This window comes from Diadema setosum, chromosome 7 (genome assembly GCF_964275005.1).
Source record: "Diadema setosum chromosome 7, eeDiaSeto1, whole genome shotgun sequence".
Taxonomy (NCBI): domain Eukaryota; kingdom Metazoa; phylum Echinodermata; class Echinoidea; order Diadematoida; family Diadematidae; genus Diadema; species Diadema setosum.
In genome coordinates, this window is record NC_092691.1 from 12,619,339 (window position 1) to 12,632,517 (window position 13,179).

Consider the following 13,179-nt stretch of genomic DNA (forward strand, 5'->3'; position numbering starts at 1 on the left):
AGCCATCAAATGATTAAATCTATACAGCAAATTGAAGAAGAAACTACAGTATTCTCTAATTCACAATGTTAGTTATTTTGGGTTTTATTGAGGATAAACCTGTGAAAATAATGTTGAAACTTAGCTTCCAAAACAGAAAATTTGGTCTCAAAACAAGTGTTATTTTTTCACATTTTCCTTCATTGCTCCAAAATGAAACTTTGGTATATGACTTATGGTAGTATATCCATACTGTGTTCCAAATATCTTTTCTGTATCATTTGGCGCACGGATATGTCCAGAAAAAAATCGAGATCACTGTCACTTGTGACCCACGGAAAACCCATAGCGTAAGCAGTACGCAGTCCGATGTATCGGTTTTCGTGCTGCCGAAACAGTTGAATCACATTGCAGGGTTCCTCTCTTGCCCACTCACCACCCTGTGAACCAAAAACCAAACCCTGCCGCATTGCGCCGAACCTGACGCCGCTGATTGGCTAAGCGCGCACTGACCAGTAGAGAACGCATGTGCAGGAGGATGATCTAGTTGTGCATGTCCAGTATTTTCTCTTAAATTGGGTTGTCTTTTTGCTCTTATTTTCAACTAACTACTAATTGCTCCAACACGAAACTTCGCAGGTAGTGAGTCTGGTGTATACAGACTACACATGTAGCAATATGTTAATCAAATGCATATTCATGCAGGCGCAGACTTATGTCCAGAAAAAAAATTGTAACCCTTTCCCACGGTCAACTCAAACAGAAAAACACACATATCTCAAAAGATACATTGACAGCATTTTTGCCCAAAAATCATATGAAGGATGATATATCCATACTATGTGTAAAGTTTCAAGGGATTTTGTGTTAAAATAAGGGAGATATGAGGAGGTGAACTTTTGAGATTTTGTATGTCTTTCCCTCCGCACAGTGCTCGATGACCGTTACGAATTCAAAAAGCTTATCAGTGAGTTAATTGCACTATATCGCCGAGGCAGATTAATGGCACCCAATGTAGCAAAATCGTAGAGTTGTTATGTGTAATGCGGAAATCAAGAGAAATTTAGATATGCATTTTCCCTTTATTTTTGTATGTAAAAAATATATGCAGATATCATATCGATTTTTAGAGTCCTAATTTCATAATTCCTAAGAATTTTCTTCCATGATGAAGAAACAAAAGTAGAATCACTGCACCTGGACTTACTGTTGAATTCCAAGAATAGTTTATTACTGGACACTTCATCAGCTCATCAGCAATTGCTAGAATCAGTAAAATATCAGATAAAGCACAGACACTTTTCTGTTATGACCTTGTTTTGTGATAAACATGACAAAAATAAGAATGTTTTTCATCCTTGACATATACTGGTACTGACGCTACATACGGCGAGTGGCATGTATCTTTTTTTTTAAAGACTATTCTTCTTGGTGGTTGATATTTTAACAAGGTTTAACCTTAACTAGGCCGGGCTATTTAGGTAGATCATAGAGCTGGGGGGGGGGGGGGGGGGGGGCCTCCCAGGCCCCCCCCTCCAGATCTAGGCCGTCGACTGCACGATCGCGAAGAAAATTGGCACACACATTGCCTATGATGTAATCTAAAGTACCACAAAGTTGAATTTAAAAAAAAAATGTCATTTATGCTAAATTATGCTAATTTATGCGTAATGATGCATGAAATCAAACAATTTGGTATATATCACTAAATAAAGCTCAAAATGGGCACATTTTTTGTGTTAATATTCTTTTTAGTGTCCTGAGCAAATGTAAGAGAAAAAAATTGTGCCATCAGAAAAAAATTCTTAAGTATTTTATTGTTTTTTTGAATTTCTTATGTATTTCTTTGTTTTTTTCGACTGTATGTTTTCCATTGTTTTTTCGATGAAACTTGTCCATGACATAGTTCCAAACAAGAAAGTATGTTATTAATTGATTTTAATCAATAAAACCCCAAAATAATCATGCTTTTATGAAATTTGCCAGTAAGCACAGTTTGCATTGAAATTGTACACGAATTCACGTTTTTGAACAATTTTTGGTCTGACATGCACGTACATATTTATGCGCAACTTCGGAACCGCGCGCCCAGGCATCGCAAATTTAGTGTCAAAAGATGCGGGAGACTTGAAAGAAAAAAGTCATGAAATGTCGTGGCAATAGCTTTTTGCGTTAGCGATACATTGCGCGGAACGTCGAGGGGGGGCCTCGGAGGCCCCCCGCCCTAGTTAGGGTTAAGTTTCTTTTTTTGTAAAACCATACAAGTCTTGGCCTTCCGTGAATTTATGAAAAGGAGAGAGGGTGAACAAATAAAATCTAAAGGTTTCAGTGAGCATTTGCATAAGGTTTGAGACGTATTGTCCATCTATACAGTGTAGGTTAAGAAGGAAAGGAATCAGAAAAAGAATCATTTTTTCACATTTTCCTTCATTGCTCCAAAATGAAACTTTGGTATAGACTTATGGTAGTATATCCATACTGTGTTCCAAATATCTTTTCTGTATCATTTGGTGCACGGATATGTCCAGAAAAAAATCGAGATCACTGTCACTTGTGACCCACGGAAAACCCATAGCGTAAGCAGTACGCAGTCCGATGTATCGGTTTTCGTGCTGCTTGAAACAGTTGAATCACATTGCAGGGTTCCTCTCTTGCCCACTCACCACCCTGTGAACCAAAAACCAAACCCTGCCGCATTGCACCGAACCTGACGCCGCTGATTGGCTAAGCGCGCACTGACCAGTAGAGAACGCATGTGCAGGAGGATGATCTAGTTGTGCATGTCCAGTATTTTCTCTTAAATTGGGTTGTCTTTTTGCTCTTATTTCAACTAACTACTAATTGCTCCAACACGAAACTTCGCAGGTAGTGAGTCTGGTGTATACAGACTACACATGTAGCAATATGTTAATCAAATGCATATTCATGCAGGCGCAGACTTATGTCCAGAAAAAAAAAAATTGTAACCCTTTCCCACGGTCGACTCAAACAGAAAAACACACATATCTCAAAAGATACATTGACAGCATTTTTGCCCAAAAATCATATGAAGGATGATATATCCATATGTGTAAAGTTTCAAGGGATTTTGTGTTAAAATAAGGGAGATATGAGGAGGTGACCTTTAGAGATTTTTTATGTCTTTCCCTCCGCACAGTGCTCGATGACCGTTACGAATTCAAAAAGCTTATCAGTGAGTTAATTGCACTATATCGCCTAGGCAGATTAATGGCACCCAATGTTGGAAAATCGTAGAGTTGTTATGTGTAATGCGGAAATCAAGAGAAATTTAGATATGCATTTTCCCTTTATTTTTGTATGTAAAAAATATATGCAGATATCATATCGATTTTCGGAGTCCTAATTTCATAATTCCTAAGAATTTTCTTCCATGAAGAAGAAACAAAAGTAGAATCACTACACCTGGACTTACTGTTGAATTCCAAGAATAGTTTATTACTGGACACTTCATCAGCTCATCAGCAATTGCTAGAATCAGTGAAATATCAGATAAAGCACAGACACTTTTCTGTTATGACCTTGTTTTGTGATAAACATGACTAAAATAAGAATGTTTTTCATCCTTGACATATACTGGTACTGATGCTACATACGGTGAGTGGCATGTATCTTTTTTTTTAAGACTATTCTTCTTGGTGGTTGATATTTTAACAAGGTTTAAGTTTCTCTGTTTGTAAAACCATACAAGTCTTGGCCTTCCTTGAATTTGTGAAAACGAGAGAGGGTGAACAAATAAAATCTAAAGGTTTCAGTGAGCGTTTGCATAAGGTTTGAGACGCATTGAAGAAGAAAAGGAATCAGATTTCATAAGTCATGGCTACAAGTTGCCAAAAGAAGTCCTTTCATTCTTCTTTTGATCTTCTCATTTACCCATACTTGGGTAGATTACAAGGATACCTTCAATATAAAATAGCAATCTGCAGAAAAAGTGTCAGGAAGGTTTGCAGTGATCGTACTCTCTCATATGATATGAAAGTATAGAGTATTCTTCTCTATTTCGAAACTTTGTGAATGTGACTTCTTTTTTCTTTTTTTTTTCTTTTTTTTTTTGGGGGGGGGGGGAGGATTTCAGTCATTTTGAAACACTAAAACCTGTGCATCGTAGTCACAGTTACATTGAGTACAGTTTCCAGGGCAATAAGTCAGGTATGGGCAAAGACAGAACATAGACGAAATGCTATCGGTGTTTGGTCACAAAGCGCTCACGAAAGAATGTTTGTTGCTCTTGTACCATGTATGCTAGAACCAGCATGGCATTTGTAGTAACAGCACCTGCTTATTATTATGAAAGACTCCATGTCATTGCTGGATATGAGAGTGGATTTCTCTTAATGATAACATTGGGTATATTTTTAGTTCCATGAAAAAGGACATTAAAAAGATAAGAGGATGTGGGGAATGCTAGGCTTTCTGTGAAGAAGCCCATAATTGTGACTGTGTACTTTCTTGGGTGATCAGGGGTTTGTTCACAAGTGAAAGTTAACTATCACTGGTACCATGTGTGCTGATCATATTAACTCATTGGGGATGAGTCCAAAGTATACTCAGGCAGGTGTCTATTGGAGATGCATGCTGTAGCAAAATCAGCCTGTCCTCAATGCTTCTCCATCCTAGACACCACCCTTGGTTTCTGACAGACATCAGACAAAATCCATTGCGTATTTGTGTTATCTCTGTGTCATCAGTGGACATTAGAGTGGGTTTCTTCTCTTTGATTGGTCATATTTTGTTATTCCATAAGAAGGACTCAATTAAAGAACAAGTGATTAGACATGGTGTGGGAGAGGTCAGGCTTTCCACGAAGGAGCCTGTATTTATGACCGTGTACTTTCTGGGGTAATCTGTAAGACCGTGTGGACAAACACGCGTCAGGATATTCATAGAAAATGAATTCTCTTTTCGTTGTACAGTATGACGGACTCCTCATTGTGAGGTGGATTTGGTACAGTTTTGATGACTTCAGTGTCATTTCTCAACCCATTAAAATAGAAGGTTTCCATAAACTAATGGAAAGCACAGAGTGACAGAGAAGAGAAAGAGATAGAGAATGAAAGAGAAAAGGAGTGAGAGATATATAGAGAAAGGAGAGAGAAAGGAGGAACAAGTAGAGGAAAAAAGAGAAAAAAGAGGGGGAGTGAGGGAGAGAGAGAACGAAGAGAGAGAGAGAGAGAGAGAGAGAGAGCATACAAACTTCCAGCAAGGATTTCAAGTAAATATAAACCACTCTGGATTTAGGGGAATATCACTTCAACGCCGTTTAATTTCTTGTCTCTTGAGGGGGAAAACTAATAGCCCCACGCAGGTGATTGGTTAGCGGGGCGGCCTGGCCAGCAGGCAGCTCGACTCAGGGGAACCCTTAAATCCCCCTGTCAATCGGCGAGGGGATCACTCCCACCGCATCTCGTCTCCCGTCTGTTTACAAGTCGGGATACGTGATATCAATGTGTGAGTTTGCCTTATACTCCATTGACCATTACAATAATTGCATATTTGTGTGTCCAGATTTATGTTGGGGATCAATGACTCTGTGATATTAATTTTTATTCTTTTTTTTTGTGGATCTTTTGTCTACTTGCCTGTTCCTCTCCTTTCATTTATCCTGGTTTGGTTGTTGTTGTTGTTTTTTTTTCCTTCGAACAGAATGAGATGAAGGACACTAATATTGTGCAGTTTAATGTGCAGCCTGCATCAGTTCTCACACTGATAAAATGGAGCCTCCCATCAAAATTACGTTTTTGATTCTCTTAATAACATTGTAGTATGTATCGAAGTACTATGTATCTATGAGTCTAGCAAATGTGGATTACTGTATTCGCCGGCGATAAGGCCACACTATTTTTAGCAAAAATAAAGCAGTACAGTCGGGGCGAGGCCTATACACCAGCACAAGCAAATTACTGTAGTATTGTCTTTCCAACTCAGAGAATCACCTTCCTAACCTACACACATAATCATGTATGGGACCATGCAATGTGCCGATTGGTATTGTTATATTAGGAAGCAGGTGGAATCATGCCATGTAGAAACAACAAAGTTTCTTATAAAAATTAACATAGAAAAGTAAAGAAGATTTGATAAGAACAGAATCCTCTATCTTTTTTTGGTTTTGTTTTCCATCACCAAAGTCAGGATGCGGCTTATTTGGCATTGCAGCCTTATCGCCGGCGAATATGGAACCCATTCTCTCTTTCTTTGCAGTATACACACAGGTACAATACTACAACATGTACGACAGCATGATATTAAATTATACACTGTATTTACCATTAATGATGGAAAGGGATATGTAAAAATCATATTTCAAGACAAACCCAGACTTACAGTAAAAGTTTAAGGAACTGGTTACCATTGGGAACAGTGATTTAAAAAATGTTTGAGTTATCACATTTGATGCATATGTGGAGGTCAATTGTATCACAAAACATCCTATCATATAAAAATTTTACAATAAAGCCTAAAATATAAGAAGATATCACTATTATTCTCACTAAACCATAACTGTAACAGTTAAGTCTAGAAACTATTTTATTATAGCTATTGTTCACATTTTGAATATCTAACAATACTTAACTTTGATAAATACTGATTAACTTTTTTACTCTGGTTGTTTCTATTCGTAAGAACTACTACTTGAAGCACTAAAGCTGGGTTTTTGTTTCATCTGCAAATGGCAATGTGCAACTGTGAATGAGATTAATATAAAAACACCTTTAAACAGGATGACTTGTGTAAGTGTGTTAATTTTTAGCACACCTGAGCCAAATAGCTCATGTGAGCTAAAGTGAAAATTTTGCTTTGTCTGTTAGAGTGAAGGTGTGGCCCAACGTATCAAGGAGGGTGTTGCCCAAGAGACTGCAGCAATCCCCAAATCTCTGTATACCTGTATGTGTGTGTGTGTGAGAGAGAGAGAGGTGACACCTTTTTCCTTAGCATCCTGATATTGCCATTAAAAGAAATAAGTTGGGATCACATTTGCTGAAATATGAATGTGTGAATACTAGGCCCTGTGTAATTTGTTTCATCCGCTCCACCCTCTATATTCCAGTGCAAAGTGTTTTTCCCTTTCTCATGTAAAAAAAAACAAAAGATAGTAAATGCTTGATATTTCTTCCCAATAAATGTGATATCCTCACTACAATATTATGTACTTCTCAGATGTAATATAGCATTCTCCTTTATCTGTCTCAATGTGTGTGTGTGTTTGGGTGCATCAGTGAACTTGTGGAAGGAAGGTTGAGAAGGGTAGAAATTGATGCATGAGAGTCTGGGGTGGGGGTACTGTAAAACAGGGAATGTTCGCATGCATTTTAATTTCACGAATTTTGCAAGAGCCAATGAAGATTCGCGAAATTGTCTACACAATATGCATTGAATGTTAGAGGCAACTCGCGAATATTTCATGCTGCGAAAAAGGCCGTCGGCTCCAATTCCCAAAAATTTCATGCTGCGAAAATATCGTGTTTTACAGTTTATGGGCCTGTGGATGTCAGCAGTGGCGGATCCAGGGGGTGATCCTGGCAAGCTCCCAGCCCCCCCCCCCCCCCCAATTTTGTTTTCTGTTTTTAGAATGAAAGAAAGAAAAAAAGGGGGGCACACTCTGGATGCATATTGGATGCATGTGCCCCCCCCCCCCCATCTTTATAAATTTCAAAAACCAGAAAATTACGCACAAGCCTTTTTTTTTTTTTTTTTTTGTTTGCTTCTCGGTCGATTAACCCTAGCTGGCAGTGGTATAAGAAAATACCTGTTTAAGGCCTTTTTTTTTTTTTTTTTTTTTTTTGCTTGTCCGCTGTTAAACCTGGAAGTGGCACCAGAAATATGAAATACTTTGTTGGAACAAGTAAGACTCAGAGTTGGGGACATGTGGGTAGGAAAGTTCATGTCTCTTTGCTTTTAGATATAGATTCCACAAGTTATCTGTTTACTTTTTATAATATATGTCATAACCTAGCTAATCAAGATAATTTAGTATTACAATTGTGCAAAAATTATCAGCTATTTTCATCATAACTTACTTCAATTGTACATTAGCAAAAAGTTATTTCAGTTTGTACGATTGCTGTTTTATTTTTTTTCATTCAAGGTGATTGTGTGCATTTCATTCATACGTGCGACATGATCTCAGAAATAAAGATTAATGGAAAAAAAAAAAGATCTCAAATCTGAGACTGAGAATTCTTCCCAGGTCAGTGTAAATCTATTACTTCAGGTTGCTATAAGAAAGAAGGGAAATCCCGGGACGCCGTTGAGGTGGAACTGTGCTTACGCGGCTTGTCAATTTTGCCAGTGGCGCATGAAAGTTATACAGAAAGGAGACAAGCAAATAGTGGAAGCGGACATAGTTTTTTTAGGCAAGTATAGGAAAAAGAAAATACTGTCAGATTATTGAAAGTAGATGACGGTGTGGTCATATCAGCAGCGGTCTCTTATCCTGGTAATATTTTCCATAAGCCTCTTGTCATATCTTCTTCTGCTACACATATCTGTTTGACATTATATATGTACATGTATCTACATTTCATATCAGTTTGTTTGTTGTTGTTTTTTTCAGCATGGCTTATAGTTTTATACTGTAGGTGTATATGCCAAGGGGGTTGAAAAAAAAAAATAAATAATGCAGTTTTACAGGCAGATAAGATTTGACTGCCGGCCAAATATTACCATGGAAAAAATAGCATGCTCGTTGAACTTCAGGTTTGTTGAAAAAATTCAAGAACTGACTTGCACTTTGTGGTTGAAACAGCTTCCAGAAGCCATGATTACATTCTCACAAAGAGGATACCTTGGTATCATATGACATAATGGATTCAAAGTGTGTTGCACAAGAGCATGGTGATGAATTCACCCGGAATACATTTTCATGTGTGGGTGAAAAAAAAAAAAAAAAGAACAAGTGAAAAAAAAATACATTTTACAAATTACAACATGTATATCAGCATAACTAAAACAAATACATTTTAGAACAGGTGCAGTGGAACCTGGGGGCTGGGGGCTGGGGTGCAGTCCCCCCGTCCCCCCCCCCCCCCCCCCCCCCCCCCCCCCCCGTGTGCCTGTGCATGCACACAAACAGACACACACGCGCACACACACACACACACACCCACACACACACATTTTTGGCTTCTAAGGAAAAAGAAAAGTTTGGAAAACATAACAAGCACAAGAAAACCCATGGCTTTTTTTACTAAAAGAGTCTGATCTGATATTCTTCCTGTTGACCCTTGACCTAACCACAAGCACAACCTCTGACAACCAACCATGAAAAGAAACAAAAAATGCTCTGCAGCCCCAGCCTTTGAAAGATGTACAGGTACATTGTATATCTGTGTGTGTGTGTGCCTGTTATGGTTGATATGTACATTTCAGCATGCTCCCATGCATGCTGAATTTTGCATGGTCAACCCAGACTACACAAACCCTGGTTAGCTCCTCTTAGTGCACTGAAATCAGTAATACTCATACTAATATCATATCCTGACAATCATCATGACTGCTATATTTTTTGGTTGTTATCAGTAGATCAGTAGGCCTATTACTTATCATTGTCACAATTAATACCAGCTACAATGACATATCACTTGATCATGATGACATTTTATTTAAACACGTATGACTCATGTTTTTGATAATACATGACATTATGGAGATACTAAAAAATAACTATATTTTTGCTTCCCTTCAGATATGAAAAAGCTTAAAATTCACTAGTTTTTAGTGATTCACTTTCACTAACAGAGATACCAGACAACCTTTCATTTTTTTTTTTTTTTGTTTTTTTGTTCCACCGGAGCTCTATTACAGAAGAAACACAAAAAAAATGAAATAGAAATGCAAAAATCTCACTCGGCCTTTCAATTGCTTTTCAAGTCCGACGTAAAGAACGTCCTTTGCGAGAGATCATAGCCTTGAGACATATGTATGAAGGAGCTTCCAAGCACATTGTCATGCCTCCCCAGAGAGTGATGTCTACAACTGAGTGTTTGTCGAGATTTTTACTATTTTTCTTTGCTTTTTCTACACTAATGTGAAATTTGTGCTTCTCTACAAGCATGAACAAGGTAGAATTCAGTCTCACTGAATGAATATGAAAAGCACTCTTTTCACATAGAAAGGGTGACTGAGACCACTTCTGTGGGGGATTTTTATTCCAATAGACATCAAACTTTCTATTCTATTTCATCACCACACAGCAACATTCATTAAAAAAAAACAGCAACAAATCAACCTTGCATTTAGACTTTTGAAAACAATTCAAATATACCGTGGGTCTCAAGTGATTTTGCATTTTTTGAACAAAATTATCCCCTTTCTTTAGATTTTTGTTCGGTTATTCCCATCTCATACTCTAGTAGTCATCGAGTCATCGGCTTTCCTGTCATCGTAATTTCTGATTGCATTGAAGAAATGTAATGTTACGGCATCATCAAAATATTCTAGAGGAAATTGTGGAGGGGAGAAAACGGGGCAGGGGTTGGGAGATGCAATTGAAAAAGACCGTCTAGAACTTGCATAGCCCTGAAGTGCACTGTGACAGTTTAAGTTGTGTATTCCCCACTACCATTTGTGGCAACAGTCTTAATACCTACATTGCATACTTCAAAGCCGCAGATGATAATCTTTTGGCAGTTAACAACCTGCCATACCCGTGAAATAAATACAATACAATGTAATTCAAAATTACATGTACATGTATTTTATTTTCATTTTCAGTGGCATAGTTGGCGAGTAGACCATACAAGCTGATATACTTTCAAATGACATTTCTATATGAAATTCTATCCTCCAAAATGTCGTAGCAAGATTGGAAGGTACAATATGCAAATTAGGGCTTCTACTGTAACTGACAAAATAATCTCCAAACGTTGCCATTCAATATGGTTTATTGTGCAAGTATAAAAAAAAATAAAAAACAATCCAGCAGCTCGAAGGCTGATACGGTTGCTTTACATTAGAATCATAAAAAAAAATGAAATGACATTGATAGGATAAGCATGCGTGAAATATGTAAAAAAAAAAAAAAAAACATAATACACATCAGATCGGGGCATCAGAAAATGGGATAGGTGAGAGTATTGCCCAACAGGTAAAGAGATACAGTATGTACTTGTATAGAGAATAACAAATATGGCAAGATGGAGACGAGCGGGCAAGGAAGTAAAATGTTAAAGTGGGTGAAAAATTTCAATGCACCGAAGCATGAGAACTACAAATAAAGATTGTGATATCGACACAACATCAAACGGAAATACATATTAGTTATCATACAAAATCCGTAAATTAATTATTTAAAGAAAAGAATAGAAAAGGGAAATATATTCAAATAATGGAAAAAAGGAGACGAAATTTTGATATAGAATTAAAAAGGGAAACCTAAACCATACAAGTCATCTTTTGATACACTCGGCTCAGCCTGTCATATGACTTTGAGAACCAGAATTTAGATTTTCTCGCTATGAGGATGAATCGTCTGATATCAAGAGTCCACAACCGAGTTCACACTGCTTGAGTCTTGGCTCAGCACACTTGAGCAACCACTTTATGCAGACTCCAAGTGAGCACCACCACAGTATAGCATGATCCTACATCATTTGTGTTCTCCAGTGACATAAAAATGGTTATCATATCTTGGGCAATCCTCACACAAATGCTAGCATGTAGACAGGGTCTATATTTTGTTCTCCCATTTTGCTATTTCCTTACCCTATTGTCATAAAACCTCAACCTCTCTCTCCCTCTCTTCCTTTAATCTCTTTCTCTCTGTTCACCTGTTTGAGAACTTGTAAGAAAACAAAAATAATTAGTACATGTACAGTGCAAACCCGATATAAAGGGATCTGATAAAACAAAATACCTGATATAACAAACTAACTTCTGACTCCCAATGTATTTATGCCCCCTTTTTTGGGTATCGTTTATTGACTACTGATATAACAAAATATCTGATATGAAGAACAAATTGTCTTGGTCCCAAGCATCTCGATTACTGAGTTTCCACTTCAGTAGTGTAGCTGTGCAAAAACTTTCCAGATTTACTTTGTATGTTGTTGTTTTTTGTAGGCTCATCTAATTTTGTTCATGTGTGTTTGTCTGTTCATTTTTTTTTTGTGTGTATTGATTTGTATTTCCTGCACACACACACACACACACACACACAAACACACACAAATCCACCAATGTGTCATCAAGTGTTGTATAATGCTATTATGTTTATTATCTCCGCCAAGGGAGGAGGTTGTTTTCGTTACCGATGGTTTGTTAGTTTGTCCGTGACTGTGCAAAATAATGCAAAAAGTAGTCAACGGATTTGGATGAAACTTGCAGGAAAGGTTTAGAATGATACAAGTAACAGATGATTAAATTTTGGTAGTGATCCGAGAATTTTTTGGAAATTCATGGAGGATTTTTAATATTTTGGCAGGTAGGGTCAATGAACTTGGGAGTTCAGGCTGCGCGTATTTGAGGTTTGCATGTGCGCACTAAAGTGCGTGCTCTAGTTTCTGCCAAGGTGAGGCGCGCCATGCAGCTGGAAGTTCATGACGTAACAAAAGGTTTCTATATTGGGAAATCGGGTGACTTTCAGCACACAATGCTACAAGTATGTATGGGTGCAAATCACTTATCTCTATGGAAAAAACAAGATCAGTGGTGGAAATGAGCAGCATGTTTGGCGGAGGTCTGCGCTCAGAGTGCTTCTCAAGTTATATTGATAATTATTTATCCATTCAATCAAGTACATTTCTCTCCAACATATAGGGAGGGTTATGGCATGGCAAGCAACAAGTTAAGCAATCTTTCATGCAACAGCACACAGTTGTAAGGATTTCTTACCAACACTGTATATAAAATAATAACAGCAGCAGCAACAACAGCAACAACATGCCTAACAGCAAGAATAATAAACAGCAAACTCACAGAATGTACAAACGTATATACTGTAAATAATGAGTCCAATTTATTGCTGATATTAGGGCCATAATTCACTGTTACCATGGCAATGAATTTCTCACTACTCTTGAAAAAATGTGTCTTACACATGTTTACATCAAGTCACACAGATTTTCTTTTGAATCGCTTTAAAATATGATGTAGTATCATATCCACTTTTTCTTGACTTGGGGGCCATATTGTGCTATTATCATGGCAACATACTATCCACTCTGTCTTTTCTAATATGTAAAA